Source organism: Leopardus geoffroyi, chromosome D3, assembly GCF_018350155.1.
Source record: "Leopardus geoffroyi isolate Oge1 chromosome D3, O.geoffroyi_Oge1_pat1.0, whole genome shotgun sequence".
Taxonomy (NCBI): domain Eukaryota; kingdom Metazoa; phylum Chordata; class Mammalia; order Carnivora; family Felidae; genus Leopardus; species Leopardus geoffroyi.
Window position 1 is genome coordinate 55761505 of NC_059339.1, and position 21716 is coordinate 55783220.

General features: G+C 40.0%; 1 protein-coding gene across 1 annotated transcript in view; it reads left to right on the forward strand.

Annotated features, from left to right (window-relative positions):
* The first annotated feature begins 5852 nt into the window (after positions 1-5852).
* The window catches only part of DTNA (dystrobrevin alpha), a 359261-nt gene continuing 343397 nt past the window's right edge, over positions 5853-21716 (forward strand). The window contains exon 1 of the mRNA XM_045458370.1: positions 5853-6067. The gene's annotated coding sequence lies outside the window, so the exon portion shown is untranslated. The remainder of the gene's footprint in view (positions 6068-21716) is intronic.

Genomic DNA, 21716 nt, shown 5'->3' on the forward strand with positions numbered 1-21716 from the left:
AAAAGGGACAATTTCAAAATCAGAAATTTTTCACGTACGTCTACTGGACATCACAGACAATGCTGACTATAGATTAGGAACTGGGTCCAAAATAAGACTTTGGTTATGATAAAACATGTAAAATGTCCTCTATTCCTGTTTCTTTCAGTCTAGCTGATTGACATAAAAAAGAAGAAAGTAAGACCAATATGTAAATGAAAACACATCCACACCACGTAGGATGTTCAAGCTGATCCGATGATGCAGTTCAGGGACAAAGAAAGAGAAAGAAAAGGAGAATCAGACATGGTATTTATGACACAAATAAAAGATTAGCATCTAAATTAACAAAGACAATTTGTATATTAGGAGTATATATTATCACCTTATAGGAATGCACTTTGAACTATCTCAAAATGTATCCCTTAAGAGGCAAAATATCATTATTTCCAATAATAAATCTTAATTAGGGGTCTACCCAAATATTTCTTATACATTATTAAAGATTACAATTGGATTAGTTTACTTTCATCCTCCAACCCCTTTTTTTCATTTAGTTTTTCATAAAATACAAGGCTTTGCCGCATCAAATAAACTACATGGTATTTACCGTAGGGATTAACTTTTAAATTAAAACATGTGCTTGTTAACATGGTTCCTGATGGTCTACAGGAGATTTGGGCTGTGTCTAAATGATACATAAAGAATCATTTTAGTGGGAAATAATTAAGTTAGGCAAACTAATTTCACATAAATAAAATTGTTTTGATTAAGCTGTTCACTTTGTAACAGGCTTCTTTGGTATTATAAAAAACATTAGGCTTTATTTAGAAATCACCAAGGAAAAATTTGACATTTCCCTGAGATAATGTGGATAGCTATTCATATAGGTCATCTTCAATAAGCAGTTTTTTTCTCCTCAGTTATTTGGATTGATCATATACATTGACCAAATATATTTGCTATTGATGTTCTGATTTATTCAATATTACTCTTGGTTGCATGTATCAGGATATTTTGAATTCTTGAACAAAATAAAAACAAAAACATTCAGCTTCAAAGCAATTAAAAGCAGGGAAAACATTTCCAGCAGCAAACTGAATAGATTATAAGCACCTTCTAAAAGGCTGAGCTCTCTGGCTGGCTTTTTTCCACTCTCTCCGCTGTGACAGTACACTTAAGTTTCATCTAAAATATTTGTGTTTTGTTTATGGTCCATTGAGAAAATAAATTCCCCCAGGAGTAAAGGGCGCACTAGTGTGGTGCCATTGGGAGACCTGAACAGCCATAATATGTGTTTAATGAATTGCCATTACAAACTGGAATCACAGCTACTTAAAATGGCCACAGATTTGTTCGTTCTAACACGAGGAAATAAAATATACTTGACCACTTACACCTGGTCTTTAACACGAGGAAACAAAATATACTTGACCACTTACACCTGGTCTTTAGGCTACGTTCTCCCCTTCGGTCTGAGGAGCACATGGAAAATGCAAACAGCGTTTCACCTGAGGATGTTAGACCAGCAGAGGAGACACTGGCTGAGCACCAGAAGCAGCTGAGTTACCGGACACTGCCCTGGGTGCAGGAGGCTTCAGTATAGCTCAGCGGGCAGGGAGCCGAGGCATGATGGAAGGAAGAATACCTCTGCTTTCCTGGATTTGCAATTACTCCCTAACAGCTGACAGGACCATGCCTCAGTGCAGAATTTCTTAGGCAGATGGATACTAACTTTAACTATATAAATATGCATCTAGAAGTGATGCATAAGGAGACTGAATGAACATTCTTGGAGTGTATTAATACACATACTTACATCCCCTCAATTTTCATGAATGCTTAGGACACAATTGGCACATTTCAGTGGAGGTCAGAAGATGATGTTCTGTTTGAGGCTGGTGGGCTGCAAAATGGGACCATCTTGAAAAGTCAGAGAACAGCAAAGGGTTCTGACTATCTTTGTGAGCCAGAGAAAAAGCAGGGCTTCTAAAGGAAAGGGGGACATTGAAAAAAAGTGGGCAGGAATGAAATTCACCTACTTCAAAATTCTATCCAGGGTCCACCTTTACCTCAAAATTTGGTAGCTCTCACACCAAAAAACAAAACAAAACAAAATAAAACACACACACACACAAAACAACAACAAACCCAAAAAAGTATCAATTTCCCAAGTCACGGCTCAGTTGATCCACCTTCTTGACCTGTGCTGTACTGCTGATGTACTCTTCATTCTTGAAAGCTCATCAGTTCCTTAGAGGGAACATATTTTACGCATGTTTCATGTTTTTCAAGCCCCCCCTCCATATCATTCTACAGTCCACATCCCTATCAGTCCACACCCACGGGTATAAGAATTTCTAATTGGTAAAACAGTGGCGTCTTTACTTCAGTTATTTTGAATCCATCTTCTTTTATACTCTTGTCATTCAAGTCCCTTAAATACTCCAAAATTATTAATTCCTCCTGCCCCAAAACTATTACCAGCTAATCATGCTGACTTGACCTATAACACATACACATTCTATATGTCACTATTCCTATAAAACACATACATACACAAACAGTTTTACCATAACATAGTGAACACTGTGATTTTTACCTATGGCCATTCTCACATTAACTATGATCTAGTTTAAAAATCAAGATTTCAAATTTAAGAAGGGGGGCACCTGGGTGGCTCATTCGGTTAAGAGTCTGACTCTTGGTTTCGACTCAGGTCATGATCTCACTGTGGGTGTCAGCCCCACGTCGCGCTCCGCACTGGCAGCGTGGAGCCTGCTTGAGATTCTCTCTCTCCCTCTCTCTGCCCCTCCCCCGCTCACGTGCTCTGTCTCTCTCTCTCTCTCAGAATAAAATAAAATAAAAAATAAAATAAAAAATCAAGACATCATAAGGGCAACATAATAAATCTCAGAAATTTATTTTCCTCACTAAGGATTGTAAATTGGTACAAACCACAAATCCACGTGTCTGGCCATATTAAAAATATTTTTCCCTAACCGGTGGTTCTCTGGAACAAACTGCTAGTGATTGTTGAGCCGCTGAAGTTGTAATACATTTCTGAGACACGTGTTATAATCATCAAACCTAAATATATCTCTAATTAAAACAAATCCTGCCATGAGTATGAAGATCAAAAGGAAAGTGCTCTTGATATACTGCTGTTCAATTTAGGCCTCCACCTCTTGTGCAGAAATCTCCCAGAGATACTGCAAATCCATTAGAGTCTGTTACATGCTAAAGCTTCTAGTTTAACTCCAATCACCTGTGTAAAATCCTGGATTATAAATCACTGCTGAGGATCTATGCCCAGGAACCACCTAGCTGTGTTGTTTATGAGAGGGCTTGGAGGACGGTGTACTGAGCAACATCTTGAGTGTTGACTGATCAGAAGATATAAATGACATTTCCCAAACAATGAGTGACTATTTTCAGCACTTCTCATTCGATGTGCAGAAAATGAGGGAGAATCATATTTCCTTTAAAATAAAGCCGACAAAATGCCTTTCTCTAATTAGTGCTTTGCTCAGTAAAGACTGTATGAAAAGCTTTATGAAAAATCTGAAGTACTTTAAAAATATACTATTACTACTATTATTTTGCTTTAAATATTGCATGCATAACTTGTCATTGCCCACTTCAATATACCTGTGCCTTTGGTTTTCTATATAGCTCCCTGAATTTCAGTGTTAATTTCTTCTTAAAAAATGTCACATCGCACTGTCATTTTTCTTGTTACATTACACTGATCAGTCTATTTATTTCTTCTAGTGGATCCCGTAGTTAAATCCACTTTTTAAAAAATCCATTTTAAAATCCACTCAATTTTTAAAATTGAGATCATTCGGGACAGCTTCTACAGGACTGACACCTGGTGTCCCTCCCATTGAATCCTGTAGGCTTATCAAAAGGTCATGTCTGGTAACAATAAGAAAGTCTATGATTTCCTAAATTTGATTTCCATGCAGCAAAATTTGGAAAATGTTAGCTTTCATTTGAAAGTTGATCCTCTGGGGCGCCTGGGTGGCTCAGTCACTTAGGTGGCCGACTTCGGCTCAGGTCATGATCTCACGGTTCGTGGGTTCGAGCCCCACGTCGGGCTCTGTGCTGACAGCTCGGAGCCTGGAGCCTGCTTCTGATTCTGTGTCTTCCTCTCTCTCTGCCCCTCCCCTGCTCGTGTTCTGTCTCCCTCTGTCTCTCAAAAATAAATAAATATTAAAAAAAAAGATTTATGAAAGTTGATCTTCTGTTTCTTTTGTGTTTTGTCTTCTCTCCTTCTTCTTGTAATTTCTTAATTCCCTTTATTCTTCCCTCTCCACCCACCTTCCCTGCTTACTCTTCTGCCTTCTCCTCGTCCTATTTTAGAAGGCTGCTTAGCTGCTGCATTTTCTTCTGAACAAAAGCTACCCAAGAGTGTTCTTGGTGAGAACTTTCACAATATTAAAAAAAAAAAAAATCCCATTTAGTATTTATGTAGGATGCACATGAAAGAGAAGGGCAAAGTCAGCATATTACCTTGGCCATTTAGATTACTGTGGGGGTCAAAGACTGAACTATGGGGCACAGAGACAATGAAATCATTTAAACATGGAACACAAATTAAGTCAGTAAAAAGGAGTGTCTCTTATATTTTCTTTGTGGCAATTCACCAAATAACACCACAAATGATAGAGTGTTTCATCTGTAGATCATTTAGTGTAGCTATCTATGTATCCATCCATCCATCCATCCATCGATAGATGTATATATCTTGTCTGAACAACTAGATGTAAACTAATGAAGGATAGGTTCCATGTCTCAAACTTCTCTATATCCTTCAAAACAGCACAGTTCTCATATACATCAGGCTCTTAGAAAGGGTGAGTGATATATAACAAATCATTATGAAATTGGCGACTACCCCAAAAACATTGACTATAATTGCTTCATATTACTATGAAACAATTAGTTGAAACAATACAAACGAATAGGAATTTACACATGAATACACAGACATATAACAAATACACATACCCCCCCAAAAGAAAGAAAATTGTATGAAACCATAAAACTGAAAACATATGCAAATATACAAGAGAAAAATTATATTAAAACATATCCTTGTAGAAAAACCAATTAATTAATTAGCTTGCAAGGTAGTTGGTAACTTTAAAATAATCAAGAATATCTTCATATTTTCAGTAACCTAAGTTTCCAGCGATTGATGATAGTGAATTAGCAACTTGTGAGTAGCTGTACAGTTAATATTTATAGTGAGATTTTGACTTACGTGTACTTGGATAAGTCATGTTATCTGACTTATGCTTCATGCTCTGGTATCTCTGAGGTGAAAATACTATTTGCCTTCTCATCCACCTCCTCCTCTGCAAATAAATGAGGTAATGTTTGGGAAATGTTTGCAGCTTGGGAAGGAAACCCACTGCATACATCTCAGGTGTTAGCACTATTCCACATTCAAGCCTGGTATATTATCCCCTCTGTTTCAAATTGAAATTATACTGTGTGAGTTCTTGGGTTCTCACCAAAATCTGGGTCAACATAAGAAGATGATTATTTTTAATTTTAATTCTGAGGCTCTGTTCGCATCCCTTGCACGTGTGAGGGAAAACTGTAGCAAATAAACAAAGCACATAAATCAAGCTTTGAAAGAGAACAATCTCTATCCAGGAGGATTTTTTTTTTTTTTTTTTTTCAATAAAGAGCATGAACACTGTATTTCCCTGGAGGAATATTTCGGTCAAGGAAGGAGGATAGTGCATGCAGTGTGAGTGCGTGTGTGCGCGTGTGTGCATGTGTGTGTATGTGTGTGTGTGCTGTGCGTGCGCGCCCGCGGAGAGAGGGGCGGGGGAGGCGGATGAGGAGGATGAGATCATAGTTTCAGGATCCTCAGGAAACCCTGGTACTGGCAGCAGCCAGCCTCTGCTGTGCCCACATGACCCACAACTCTGGCAGCGGACCCGGCACTTCCAACATTATTAAATAATAAGAAAGCGGCTCCTACTCCATGCCCAAACCTCCCTACAGACCAATGGACACCTTCTAAGAGTTTGGCGAGTCGGTGACTGAGGCGCCCGTCCATTCCAAGGTGTGTGTAAGGCGTTTTCCTCCTTGACAGCTCCGGGATGGGGGAGGGCGCGGGGGTGGAGGGGGTCCGTGTGCCGGGCGGGGAGTGGGCGCCGGCCGGCCGGGCCGCCGAGCGCTGCCCCCCGGGCCGCCCGGTGCCGCGGAGCGAGCGGCGAGGCGGGAGATGCACATGACGCGCAGCCCGAGCTGCGCAGGGACCGCAGCCGCCCACGGCGCCGGGGCGCGGGCACAGGCGGCTCCGCTGCCGGAGCAAGGGCAGGCGCCGCGCACCGGCAAAGTCAAGAGTGGAAGCGGGCGGCGAGCGCCGGCTGGGGAAGGGAATCGCCCCAACGCCCACTCGCGGGGTTCCCACCTGTGCGCGGGCGCCGGCCGCCGCGAGCGCCAACCATGTGCCGGGCGCCGCAGCCAGGACTGCGGCGCGGCGCCTCCCCGGGCGGCGGGCGGCGCCTCGGGCCCGCGGGGCGGCGGTAGCGGCTGCTGCAGGATGGCCGGCCCGGGGGCGCGGGGCCGCGCAGGTAAATCTCGGCCGCCCGCGGAGGCCCGGCCGCGTGTGCCGCAGCCCCCGCTGTCGCCGCCGCGCCGCGCCGCTCCCGGGCTGGCGATGGCAGCCGGCCCCGTCGCGGCGCGGCTCGAGTTGTTTTTGTGGTCGGCGCTGCGCTCCCGGTCGTCCTCGCGGGCCGAGCCTTTGGGAGGTGGCGTGGCCACCTCCATTAGGGATGGCACTCGTGTTGGGGAGCGGTCTGGGGAGGGGGGGGGTGCTTAGCGACCGGGAAGGCTGCGATGGGTCCCTTGCAGCCGGCGGCGTCTGCGCGTGTTGCAAGGCACTGCGGTTCCCCGGGCGGATGCCGTGTGGGAGTGGGCGCTCGGCGCTGGGGGGTGGCGGGCAGCGGATGTGGGTCCGGGGCGGCGGTGAGTGGCCCCAGCTGTTATAGCCTGTTGCCCATTTTGGAGTTTTCCGCTGGGCGGAGGGCGGACGAAGGGTTCTTCCTGACGCCTGGAGTGGGAGACAGAGAGGTGTCTGCCGAGAGACCAAAGCCAAGGAGAGAAGAGGGGTGGCCCGACGGCGGTGCCGGGCTCAACGGTACCATTCCTGGGACTCGGTAGTGAAACTTTCCTCTTCGGCAGGCTTGGGGCATGGCTTTGAGAAGATAAGTGTGGAGCCTGGTGGGGGTGGGGGTATCCTGGATGTACACTTGCAGTGAAGCTTACCACCATTAGGTTCATTCTTGCTTTGAAAAAAAATTGGTCTTTTGAGTTGATGTTTACGTTCGAGTGTTCTTGTTCTCTATTAGGATCACTTGGTATTAACGTGTTTGTGTTTACTTTTGAACATGACAGAAGCCTATATTGTTACTAATTTCTTTTACAAAAAAAAAAAAAACATACTTCTCTTGCTTATTCCAAAGGTAGAAACTTTAGGAAAAAACACTCTCCATCCGTTCCAGGTACAATTCTGTATGCTTTCATTCATTTAATCCCTACAGCAACATAAGGGGTAGTTAATAATATTATCCACCTTTTACAGTTGAGTCAATGTAGACACAGAGAGGTGAGATAACTTACCCAAAGTTGTACAGTTATTAAATGTTAGAGCCCAGTTGGGCTCTCAATGCACTCTTAAGCATTATATACAGATATCTATCTATCTATCTATCTATCTATCTATCCATCTATCTCTATATCTATCTATCTATCTATCTATCTATCTATCTAGGCATATATATGGTACCCCATTGTGCCTAAAGTCGTCTCTGTTTCATATATTGACTACATTTCTCTACCAAGATGAACGTCTTAACTATGCTAGACATTGGACACAATGTTTTCTAATTTTTAATACCACTATTAAAAGTGGATTATAAATATAAATTATAGCAAATATCCTTTGAGTACTTTTGTCACAATTAACCAAATTACCTACAACAATTATAGACTAAAGTAGCATTTATCAGCAAAGTTAAGATGTTCAGTTAAGATTATCGGCCAAGTAAATTATTACAAAGCAGATGGCTGAATTGATACTTTTGTTTGCACTTAATTTTAAACTTCCTAAGGTATTAGTCTGTTCTTTGCTCAAAACACAGCCATCATTTTCTTCAGAGCACCGTTATCTTTGAACAAGTTAATCATCTTTAATCCAATCACTCTGACAAGAGGTTAGGCAGTTTTAAAAGAATTATGCAATTCTCTTTCAACTATCAGTGACTAAAAGCAGGTTATATTTTGAGGGTGTTCATGTATGTCTGTACCTTTTAGCCAATTGTATGTGCTTTGTACAAAGTTATGTAGCAGTGAAGGTTGAAATCAAAATTTCTCATTAGTTCTAAGTTGAAATACTTTAAAAATCTCCACTTGTTTTACATGAACCGTGATGTGAAGAAGGGTATCAATGGGGCAAACTCCCAACTGCACACATTTAGGCAATTACCTTCTCTGAGCTTATCATTGAGCTTTCATGATATGCATTTTATTGGGCGGATGTCTCTCTTAAGTCTTCATCTATTATTTTTTTCAAGTAAATGTAATTGCTCCTTCACATTACCAGTTTCAAATTATTTTGACATTCATCGCTTTCTTTAATTCTTGTCTCTCAGTTTAATTAAATTCAGTATACATATTTCAAACCCATAATTATTCAACATTATGAGTGAAAAGACTAGGATCCAACGGAACTACATGGAAACGTGTTCTTTGGACATGAAAAAAAAATCATCCCATCCTTCAGTGGTTAACATCCTCCACACCCCAAACTATGGCTTCCATTTTATTTTGGGATACCAGAGTGCAGAGCTGTGGTCAAAACAGTTGCCTGCCATCAGACACAGTGTTTTTGACATTGAAACTTGAATTTGAAGTTTTCAAGTCTATTTATACAAAATGTTGATTGTTATTAAGGCATAAGTATAACCTTTCTTATCTGACTCAGAACTGTTCCGATTTTCTGGCCTCTGTTACTTATTTTAGAAAAAGCATTCCTTTGCTACTTGTACTTCGCCTGGTAGATTTGGCATGACTTTTTCCTTTCACGTCCCATACCTTCAGTTTAGGGAAAGCTGTCTCTGCTTCCTGAGGGTCCCTCTGTTTTAGGTGCTCGATGGGGAACTGGGGACCAGCATTAAGCAGAAAGATGAGTGAGCCCTGCCGACATGGAGGGTGTGAGGCTTTAGTAAACTAATTCTACAAATGTTTATTTGCAAATTGAGGTAAGTTCTCTGAAAGAAAGAATTCTATAGGAATTGCAATAGAGGATTCTGCACCAGACAGAACAAGATATCCAAGCAGTCACAGGAATGTGGAGGAATGACACATGAGGAGCTGTTGACTAAGTCAATTGTCTTCTTAAATGCTTTCATGAATCTTTACTGAATTATTTTCTGAATCAGAGACCTTTGTCCCACTCTGGTTATCACTAGACTTCTCTATTCACGAGGAGCAATACTATTTACCCTCGTTATCCATCTTGGGACATGGTGGGGTTTACAAAACTATCAATAACTTTTAAAGCATATAGAGCATGTGGTACCCTTACGTGGTTATTATTATATGTGTAGAAAGATATTTAAGTTTAGTGAAACATAATCCTTTTCTTTCTTTGCCTCAACAATTTATTTTGAATTTTAAAAAGTAGTTGTGTGTGCGTGTGTGTGTGTGTGTGTGTGTCTGGTAGTTGTTAAAGTGGCAGAATGTCTCAAAACAGAAATGCAATTGATTCTTCACACAGTCCCTAACATGCTCTAAAGTGTCCAAGAGAACAGAAGAGGCCCCAGAGTAAGGGAGGTGATATTAACTGATGAATATGCTGGGGACGCATGTATTAACAATTGAAGTTTTATTTTATTTATTTTGAGAGAGAGAGAGGGAGAGGGAGAGATAAGGAGAGAGGGAGAGAGAGAGTCCCAAGCAGGCTCCACACTGTCAGCACGGAGCCAGATGTGGGGTTTGAACTCAGGAACTGTGAGATCATGACCTGACCCGAAATCAAGAGTCAGAGGCTAAGTCAACTAAGCCACCCAGGCACCCCTGTATTACAATTTAAATCCATTTAAATGTATTGAATATTTACTATGTGCTGGTTATTCTATGGGCTATGTAAAAATTAACTTGTGTATGCTTCACAATGGCCTAGAGGTCTGCATGTATTTACCACCCCCCACACACACACACTTTACAGAATGGGAAACTGAAGCACAAAGAGAACAATAATCATGACCACTAGCATAGAAGTAGAGATGAACCCTAAATTCAAGTATTCTAATACTGTACTCCACACTGTTAACTATCAATGTGTAACATCTAGGTCATAGTTTTACTAGTGCGTTAAATTCCCATCATCTTTGGAAATAACACCTCCCAACTTGATCTTTTGGTTACTTTTCCCTTAATGAAAATGAGTGGAAAAAAAAATAGAACTTCTTTTATGGCAGTGCTTTTGCCCCATATTTTACAGGCAAAATATACATAAAGCAAGAAGAGATACGTGAATTCCTAGCCACCTGTGACTGCTAGATTATGAGAAATTTCTCATTATATGTTACATAGTTTTAAATTCAAAAATAGTTATTTGAGCAGCACTTGAAACTATTGAAATTTAAAGAAAAAAGTTTTAATGTTTTTTTTTTTTTTTTGAGAGAGACACACACAGACAGAGTGTGAGCAGGGGAGGGGCAGAGAGAGAGAGAGAGAATATGAAGCAGGCTCCAGGCTCTAAACTGTCAGCACCGAGCCCGGTGAGGGGCTCGAACTCACAAACCATGAGATCATGACCTGAGCCGAAGTCAGACACTTAATTGACTGAGCCACCAGGCACCCCTAAACTAATGAAATTTTTAACATCGAGGATATGTACTTAAGCATCTCAAATAATTTGGGGAATATCTTTAATAGCTGGAAGTTCTGGGACCATTAATACACTTAAGAATTTTAAGTTATCTGTTTCACCTACCCCCAATGTGTGTCCAGAGTATGCACTACAAAGAGGATATAAAGTAAGACATAGAAACACCTGTTGAATTGTCTTGGTAAAATTTAGAAGACCCTGTTAATTTTTACATTGGGATCTTCTGACATGACTCATAGCAATTGTTATGATTAAAAAAAAACTTAGTAATTTTAAATATTATCTGGATAATGCTAACCTAAGACACATGGGATAGGTTATGAGCAAAGTGAAGTACTAATTGGTTAAATATGTGCTAATGCATATGAAGATCTTTGCACAGTGTCTGAAAATGTTGGTCAGTGTTATTTCTCCCTGAAAATGATGGGTAACATGCAGATGATCATGATGAATGTTCATAGTAATCCCACTGTGTACATAGAGCACACATACAAGTTCATGATTCTTTCCTTTGAAACCATTGGAAATGCTTAAGGCAGTGCATGCATTTTCTGTGACTTAGGTATCCCTATCAAGAATGTGATGCATCGCTTCTGTGTATGCTCAGTTTCATACAAACCTTGATATCATGGAATCATTAGTCAACTATTGCTCTAATTCATACCAAAGTCTTGATCTGACTTTGTGGGGTGTGTGTGTGTGGGGGGGAGGGATTATCAGAGTGGGAGATGACATCAAGTATACTGATGAACAATTCATGAACTGGAGTTTACAATTTGATATCATTGTATATATAGAGTCCTACTGCAGAGGATTGTGTGTGTTTGATGTAAATATAAAATATGTTAATCAGTTATAAAGTTATAATAGTTTAGGTTATGCAGTTAAACAACTTTCAAATCTCAGTGACTGAAAAGTACAAAGGTTTATTTCTTGCTAATGCCATGTGCCCATGTCTATCAGTAAAAGACTCTATTCTATATCCTCTTCTCTTAGAGATTCATGCTAATAAGGCCCCTATCATCCAAACATTCTCATCTCTCATCAGGCACATGGGAACATGTTGAATTACCCACAAGTTGTAAAAGGCTTCTACCAGTAATCAAGACTTGCCACTTCCACTCATATTTTATTGGCCAAAGCAAATTATATAACCATTCCTAACCAGAAGATAGAAAAGAAGGGCAATCCAATCCTATGCCCACGCGGAAGAACAGTACAATAGTAGTGAACAAATTAATGATTTCCACATAAAATTAGCCAGTTCCCTTCAACAGTTTTATTACCTAAAAATGGCTTATGATTTAATGTAAAAGTAGAATCAACAAGGGGCGACTGGATGGCTTGGCCGGTTGGGCATCCGACTTCAGCTCACGTCACGATCTCATGGCTCATGAGTTGGAGCCCCGCATCGGGCTCTGTGGTGACAGCTCACAGCCTGGAGCCTGCTTCCGATTATGCGCCTCCCTCTCTCTCTCTCTCTCTCTCTCTCTCTGCCCCTGCCCTGCTCGTGCTCTGTCTCTCCCTCAAAATTCAATGAACATTTTAAAAAATTAGGAAACAAAAAGAATCAATAATAACCATGTTTTAGAACTTCAGCATGGGAAGGTAATCCCCACATAAAATCACCAGCAAAGTAGAGACTAAACTGAAAAAATGGATGATATCTCTCTTTTTCATTGGGGATGTATAGTCCAGGAATGAACATAAAGCTCTGGTTTATTTTAAGCGAATGCATGATGTAGCCTATTTGACAATACACACAAGCCAAGAACAGTGCCAAGACCTGCATATACCACTCAAGCTGTTTTCTGAACAGAGTTGATACTATTGACATGGTAGAGAAAAGAGAACAGCTCTGTTTGTATCTTCTTCTGTCACCTGTACCAACATGGACAAAAGTAACATATGTACTATTACATATTATTGTAACAAGTAATACAGATAAACATAAAAGTCATACCGTATGTTTATTTTAAATGGCCAAACATAATTTGAAAAGTTAGAATAGATCCAATCCGCATTTGTTAAGTAAGCCTTTTATTTTGCAATAATTGGAGATTCACCTTCCATTGTAAGACATAATACAGGGAGATCCCATCGTCACTTTTACCCAGTTTCCCCCAACACAAACGAACAAACAATTAGAAAATGGGCAAAAGACATTAAAAAGACATTTCACTAAAGATATACAAATGGCAAATATTCACGTGAAAAGATGTTCCACATTATTAGCCATTAAGGAATGCAAATTAAAGCCACAGTGAGCTATATCACCACACCTATTGGAATATTCATCACAAGTACATAGGAATTTATTGTGTTTTTTTTTTTTTTATGTTTACCTGTATCCTGGGAACTTGATGAATTCTTAGCTCTAAATGTCTTTTGTAATTTCTTAGAATGGTCTATGTAGGCCATCACATCATCTGCAAGTAAGGACAGTTTTATTTTTTCTTTCTAATCTGTATGCCTTTTGTTTTCTTGTCTTATTGCACTACTGGAACTTCCGGTATTATGTTAGAGGGCTGAGAGTGGACATTCTTACCATGTTGCTGGTCTTCAGGTGAAAGGATTGTCTTTCACCGTAATGTATTATATCGGCAGTAAATTTTTTGTAGATGTTCTTTATTAAATTGAAAAATTTCACCTCAGGTCCAGTTTTTTCTGAGTGTGTTTATCACGAGTAGGTATTAATTTTTGTCAAATGCTTTTTTTCCCACCAAATGAGATACTCATTTAATTTTCCTTCTCTAGCCTATTATTGTGGTAGAGTACATTGATTTTTGACTATTGAACCAGCTTTACATCCCTGCAATAAACCACATTTAGCCATTGTGTATCATTTCTTGTATAATCTATTTGCCAATATTTTGTTAAAGATTTTTACATTTATATTCATAAGAGATATTGGTCTATAGTTTTCTTTTTTGGTACTGTCCTTGTTATTGGTATCAGAGTAATACGAGCTCCATAAAATGAGTTACAATGTGTTCCCTCCTCTCCTATTTTCTGGAAGAGATTGTGTAGAATTGGTATTGAATTGGTATTAATCCTTCTTTAAATATTTGGTAGAATTCCTCAGTGAAAGCAACTAGTCTGGAAGATTTCTTTTTTAGTGTTTTTGTTTTGTTTTGTTTTTTATTTTATTTTTTAGTGATGAACTCAATTTCTTCAATGCTTGTACTAGTTTCCTTGGGCGGGCATTACAAAATACCACAGACTAGTGGCTTAAACAACAGAAATGTATTTTCTCACAGTTCTGGAGGCTGGGAGTCCAAGATCAAGGTGTCAGCAGGTTTGTTTTCTTCTCACGCTCTTCCTTGGCTTGCAGATGGCTGACCTCTTGCTGTGTCCTCACATGGTCTCTCCTCTGTGTGTGCATCCTTGGTGTCTCTGTGTCCAGATTTCCACTTCTTATAAAGACACCAGTCAAATTGGATTAGGACCCATCCTAACTGTCACATTTAAACTTAATCATCCTTTTAAAGGCCCTATCTCCAAATGCGATCATATTCCGGACTAGGGAGTTAGGACTTCAACATATGAATGTTGGGAGGACACAGTTCAGCCCATAACAATATTTTATAGGCTTTTCAAATGATCTGTTTTCATATTATGTGAGTTGTGGTAATTTAAGTTTATTGAGGAATTGGTTCATTTCATCTAAGTTGTCAAATCTATTTGTATAGAGTTGCACATATTTATTTTTGTTCTTTTGATGTCTGCAGTGTCTCTAGTGATATCCCCTGCTTCATTATTTTTTTTTAAATGTTTATTTATTGTTGAGGGGGGAGGGCAGAGAGACAGAGTGGGAGGGAGAAAATCTCAAGCAGGCTTTGCACTTTCACCTCAGAGCTGGATGCGGAGTTTGATCCCACCAACATGAGATCATGACCTGAGCTGAAATCAAGAGTCAGACACTGAACCAGCTGGGCCTCCTAGGCACCCCTCTGCCAATATCTTTTAATTGATGTATTTAGACCATTTGCATTTTCTACAATTATTAATATGTTAGGCTTATTTCTGCCAGTACATTTTTTGGTTTCTCTCTCTCTCTTTTTTTTTTTTTTTTACTTTCTCTATGGGTTTTCCCTTGCCTTTCTGTCAGTTACGTGAGCTTTTGTAGAATTCTATTTTTATTTGTCTATACATACAATTTTTCACTATCTATGTCAGTTAACATTTCATCAATTCTAGTGAACCATAGAAACTTTACTTCTTTTGCATCCTTTTATTCTCTGCCATTTATAGTATAATTGTCAAATATTTCCTCTGCATACATCACACCGTGTTAACATTTTTGCTTCAAATGTCAAAGACCACGTAGAAAACTTGAGAGGAGCAAGAAAGTCCATTGTATTTATCCATATTTTTCTTCTTTCTTGATGTTCTGACATGCCTTCATTTATTGCTTCCTTTTTATTTTGAAAGTTCCTTAGCCATTCTTTTAGAGCAGACAGGTCTCCTGGTGAAAAAGTATCTTTGTTTTCCTTCACCTGAGAATGTCTTGATTTCCCCTTCATTCCTTAAGGATATTTTAACTGGATATGGAATTCTAGGTTGACAATTCTTTTCTTTCAGCACTTGAAAAAAACGTGCCACTTCCTTTTGGCCTTCATGGTTTCTGTTGAAACATCTGTGATACATCTTGGTTTTCTCTTATAGGTAAGTGTCATTTCTTGTCTTTTTTAAGATTTTTTTTACCTTTAGTTTTCATAAATATAACTATGTTTTGTATTAGCATGGATTCTTTGAGTTTATTCTCTTTGGCACTGAAATTTATTCAGCTTCTTGAATCTGTAGATTTATGTCTTCTGTCAAACTTGGGAAGTTTTCAGGCATTATTTCTTTGAGTACTTTTTCAGCTTTCTCCATTTTCTCCTCTCCTCTCCTTCCAGGTCTCTAAGACATGAATGTTAGATCTTTTATTATGGTACCATAGTACCAATGTGAGATCTTTGTTATAGTATCATTTTCCTATGGCTGCTGTAACAAATTTCCATAAGCTTATTTTATAACACATATTTATTTGTTTATAGTTCTGGAGGCTGGAAGTCAGAAATGAGTTTCATTGGGTTAGTCAGGGTGTTGACGGGGCTGGTTTATTCTGAAGGTTTAACAGGACAATTCATTTTCTTGCCTTTTCTAGCTAGTGGAAGCTACCAATATTCTTTGACTCACAATTCCTTTTCACACCAATCTATTCTCTTGCTTCTGTATTCACATCTCCTCCTTTCTTCTCTGTGGTTAAATCTCCTTTTACTCCCTCTTTTAAGGGCACTGTGATTATATGTAAGGCCCCCCTGGATAGTCATTGTATTTTCCATATCTCAAGCTCTTTAATCACATCTACAGTATCCCCTTTTGCCACATAAGCTTCCAGGAATTAGGACCAGGCTGAATATCTTTGGGAGCCATTATTCAGCCTACCACACACATGTCTCTGAGGCTCTGTTGTTGTTTCAGTCTGTTCTCTCTGTTGTTCAGACTGGGTAATTTTTTTTTTTTAGCATTTATTTATTTTTGAGACAGAGAGGCAGAGCATGAGCCCGGAAGGGGCAGAGAGAGAGGGAGACACAGAATGTGAAGCAGGCTCCAGGCTCTGAGCTGTCAGCACAGAGCCCGATGCGGGGCTCAAACTCACAAACTGTGAGATCATGACCTGAGCCGAAGTCGGACGCCCAACCGACTGAGCCATCCAGGTGCCCCTAGACTGGGTAATTTGCGCAAAGATTCTTTCTTCTGTCACTTCCATTCTGTTATTGGGCCTACCCACAATGTTTTATATCTGATCATTGGGGTTTTTTTTAGTTCTAAAATTTCTATTTAGTTTTTTTCTTGGATCTTTTTTTTTTAATGTTTATTTATTTTTGAGAGAGACAGCGACAGAATGTGAGTGGGTTAGGGGCAGAGAGAGAGGGAGACACAGAAGCAGAAGCAGGCTCTAGGCTCTGAGCTGTCAGCACAGAGCCCGATGTGGGGCTTGAACTCACGAGCCGTGAGATCATGACCTGAGCCGAAGTCAGATGCTTAACCGACTGAGCCACCCAGGCGCCCCACTATTTAGTTTTTTCTCATGTATTCTTTTTTTTCTAGCTGATACTTTCTACTTTTTTCTTTCAAGTATGTTCATAAATTGCTCATTGGAGTATTTTTTTTATTATGGCTGCTTTAAAAACTTTGTTAGATAATTCTAACATTTCTCTGTTATCTCATTGTTAGCAGCTATAGATCGTCTTTTTTTATTTAAAAATTTTGTTTTAATGTTTATTTTTGAGAGAGAGAGAGAGAGAGAGAGAGAGAGAGAAGGGCAGGGGCAGAAAGAGAAGGAGACACAGAATCCAAAGCGGGCTCCAGACCCTGAGCTGCCAGCATACAGCCCAATGCAGGGCTTGAACCCACAAAGTGTGAAATCATGACCTGAGCTGAAGTCAGATGCTCAACCGACGGAGCCACCCAGGTGCCCCTAGATTGTCTTTTTTTTCATTCAGTTTCTGATTTTCCTGGTTCTTGGTGCGATGAATAGTTTTCTATTGAAACCTGGCCATATTCTTATTATGTTAAGACACTCTGGATCTTATTTAAACATTCTGTTTTAGTTGTCTTCCACTAATATCACCCCAGTGGGCAAAATGGGGATGGTGTCACCTCATCCCTGCAAGGTGGGGGGAGAAGTGCAGGCTCCTCACTCAGTCTCCCTTGTCACCCAAGGGGGCGCCACATTACTGTGGGGATTATGAATTCAAGTTCCTCACTAGGTCTTCACTGATTCCTCCCTTGTTGAGAATGGTGGAAGTGCTACTTTCTGTTCCCCAAGTGGAATCCATACACAACATAGGGACAAGAAAGGGATCTGATTATTCCTGGGCCATGATGACAGTCCTGACTCTCCAGTAGGCCTCCCATGACACCACTCAATAGAGATAGGGAGGGGAGACTTGATTTTGCCAGGTGGAGGGGTAAAAGTTCAGTCTCCCCACAGAGTCTCCATTGACAACCTAGTAGGGGTGGATGATAGGAAGTCTCATTACCACTTGGTGGGACTGAAAGTACCAGCTCTGTCCTTGGCCTTCTGGGCCATTACGTTAGTGGGGATGAGGAAATATGGGGCTCCTTGGTACAGCCTTTTGAAGATGGAGGTCTTAGGGCTACATTTTTTTTCTGTCTCCTATACCTGGCATAAAGCCATTATTGTCTAAATATTTTTTTTATTATTTGTTATGTTGCTCCTTTCCTCGTCCTTTGGCTAGACAAAGCATGCTTTTTGTTGGCCTCCCTTTTTTCATCTGTGTCTATTGGCCTTTCTGGGTTTCCAGTTTCTTCAATTCCACATCTGGGATATATGAAGCAATGCAAAACCCCAAGAAAGTCACCACTATGTCATTCCTTGGGCCCTAAGGCCCCTAGCTGGTTTGCCTTCTCTCCAACCTTCAGAGTCTTTTATGCTTATTTTATGTATAATGTCAAGGGTTTTAGTTGTACTTAGTGGAAGGAAGAGGGAAAATTACTTCTGCTTCATCTTCATAGAAGCCCAATCCACATTTTTCATGCAAGTGTAAACCGAAAAATAACACTCAACGTTGACTCTCAGAGGATGACAGGGGATTACTGCTGCTCTGTTTCTGACTAATAAACACTTTACAAGTCAGTGGGATGAGTGAGTACTTGGACAATGATGCGGAGGGGAACACAGACCGTTCCATCGGTGTTAAGGCTCAGGGACCATGTGGAAGTGTTCTTACTCCTCCAAATCAATGCTTTTTCCTCTCCTGGGAAACCATCGCTGCAGGCCACGACAAGGTTGGAAACTTTTGCAATTCTCATAGACTGTCTTTTCTGGCAGCATTCTGAAACTTCACCATCCCAGCCCCTACCATATCCTCACTAAGTGTTCTTTATTCCCAGGAACATTATCCATCTGAAAAGCAGTTTTGAACCAGAACGTGTCTTGGAAAATGTTGCTCAGCTAAAAAGGAAATAGTGAACACAAAATCCATGTTTAAATTCTGGGGGGTACTGAGGCGCCTGGGTGGTGCAGTCAGTTAAACATCCAACTGTGGCTCAGGTCATGATCTCACAGTTTGTGAGTTCAAGCCCCGCGTTGGGCTCTGTGCTGACAGCTCAGAGCCTGGAGCCTGCTTTGGATTCTGTGTCTTCCTCCCCTCCCCTGCTCGCTCTCTCTCAAAAATAAATAAACAAAAATTAAAAAAAAAATTTTGGGGAGCATCTACCAGCAAGCATTCATGTTAATTTCTTTTGATGTAAAATTAGACATTAAAAATAAATGTATTAGTTTTGTCAAGCTGTTTGATCACTGCTCAGTAGGTTAAGTACAAGAGATGGGGATAAGAATTTTCTGCTTGAAACCAATATTCTGAAGAGTAACAGTTGACACAGAAGCAATCACAAAGAACAGTCCATGGAGACTCTTCCAAAGAACAAATCAAGTTATTGACTCTGTAGTTAACCCTGAAGTTCTTACCGTACTAGAGCAATGTTCCTCAAAGTGTGGTCTTCAGACAGGAAGCATTAGCACACCCTTGGAACTCTTTGTGAAATCACATTTCCAAGAAACTCTGGGGATGGAGCCCAACAATCTCTTGTAACAAGCCCTCCAGGTTCTTCTGATGCACCTGAAGCTAGAAGCCACTGCACTATGGTAACCATTGCAGAATCCACTAAAGTTATGCTTTCCGTGATTCTTGACTCAATAGTTGAGGTTTTTGGAAATTTTATTTATGATGTTTAACATTTTGTTGTATTTTAACCATAAATGTTTTTAAAGTAAATATAGCAAAGAAACTAAAAATGTATTACCCAAAGCAGTCTCTTCAGTTAAATAGGCCTTAATGATTTCCAGATAATGATTATTTTGTATCCTTAACTCAAATAGTCAGAACTGCTCCATGCCTCATCTTTTTTGGTTGAAACCATAAACGAAGCCGTGCCTACACTTCCCTGCCTTTGTTCCTCATAGCGGCCAAGTCATACATTAATGCATTTTCCTGGCTGTCTTCATGTTCTTTTCTAGAGCTGACACAAGTCACGAAGATATTTGGAGGCAAAGGTGGGGGCGTCTCTGCATCATTTGAAGAAGATGCATTTTAGGAGATCTTGTCACACAGTATTGTTAGAGACAGATGCATATGCAGATGTCCAGACTCATCACTGTCATTACCACATCAGCTCTACCATGGGGGATTCACTGTGTACTCCAGGCTGGCATTTTTCTCTGGGGTCATGTGAGATTAAGGAAACTCTTGGCTACAGGGCCATCCTGAGGAAAGAGAAGCTGCATTTCTGATGAGAGATTTTATAACTGGGGTACAGTTACAAACCCCAGAATGGGGTAAGACAAAGTCAATAAGAAGTAAAAGATTAGAAGGTTTAAGAAATATCTTGTGATTGTAATAAAATACAGATAGATGCAGATTTGAGAGATAGCCTGTGGCTTGTAGCCCTAAATATGGTTCAGTTTTATTTTACTGTAAGGACAGTATTATATTATTTTACTCTTTTAACTAGCAATTGCCTAAACTTGTAGAACATAGATTTCAGTTCATAGATTTGAGGCCACTTAGCATCCACCACTTTTGGTTGCCAGTATTTCAATTTTTTTTTGATTAGTGACTACCTCTTACTCTGTGTAATTTTTAAGGTGAATTTTTAACTTCCATAAATCATGTAAGTTCAATTCCATATACCCTTTACTCCATCCATCTTTTTAAAGGTGTCCTTGTTCTTGAGTAAACTAGGGACATGGCTCAGGAACAATTCATCTGCTTTTAGTGTACAATGAGACACGTTCTCGGTTCAGAAAAATATTGTTCTCCCATCCTTTTAGTAGCCCCACTGCTAGTTCTGTTATGTTTTCCATCCCTTCTGTTCCCTTTGTGCATTCAATCTGATGATATTTCTCATTTACTCATTTTGCTTGGGTGTTTAAATGGTTGTGCCTCTGCGGTATTTTGGGGATAAGGCTTCTCCAAACCTTCATTATGTCCTGTTTGTTAAATAACGCCATTTGGACAGGTTGGAGGAGCCACTCCTTTAAAAACACATTTTTAAATGATGCGGCAGATGTTCCCTCTCACACACTCATCCTTTATGAAACTAAGGGCCCCCAGCCCTGGCAATACCAGTCACATGTCTTCTTTCTTAAAGGAACCACTTGGGTGGCTTTTTTTAGATGTGGTAATTAAATCATCACCAAAATGCTTAGGTAAGGTTTAAATAGGAAGAAAAACAGCTCTTTCAGAATAAACGGGGGCAAAAAAGGGGGGTTCCGAAAGGTAAGAAGTGCACATCATGCTTGTGTGGGCGGTAGTCCAGATTTTCCCCTACAGTGTTAGCTTCTATTTATAAACACAAAATGTGTCAGGTGATTTTTTTTTTCCATATGCAGATAAATTCTGCCTCTTCCTTTTAACCTAAACACTGTATAATATTTACCATTAGAATGTATATCAAATACTACTTTCTGCATTATAGTATTTAAATCCCTTTTGTCTATTGTTGGTGGGTTTTTTCTTTTTCTTTTTTCTTTATTGGCTTAAGAATTTTTTTTCTCTTATGCCTTATTTTCTGGGAGCATGTGACGTAACAGCTGGAAGTTAAAAGTTCTTTAATTATCTCCAACGCTTTCAATATAATATTGAGAGTTGCTCCGTATTCATATAGTTTGAATCTTTGGGTTAGACCAGGAAGAAAAACAACTGAAGTGAACCCAAGGAAAGTGGGTTCACCACTTCTGCAGTGGACTGGTAATAAAGGCAAAATAATCCACTCTCACCAGCCACAGTAGCTTAAG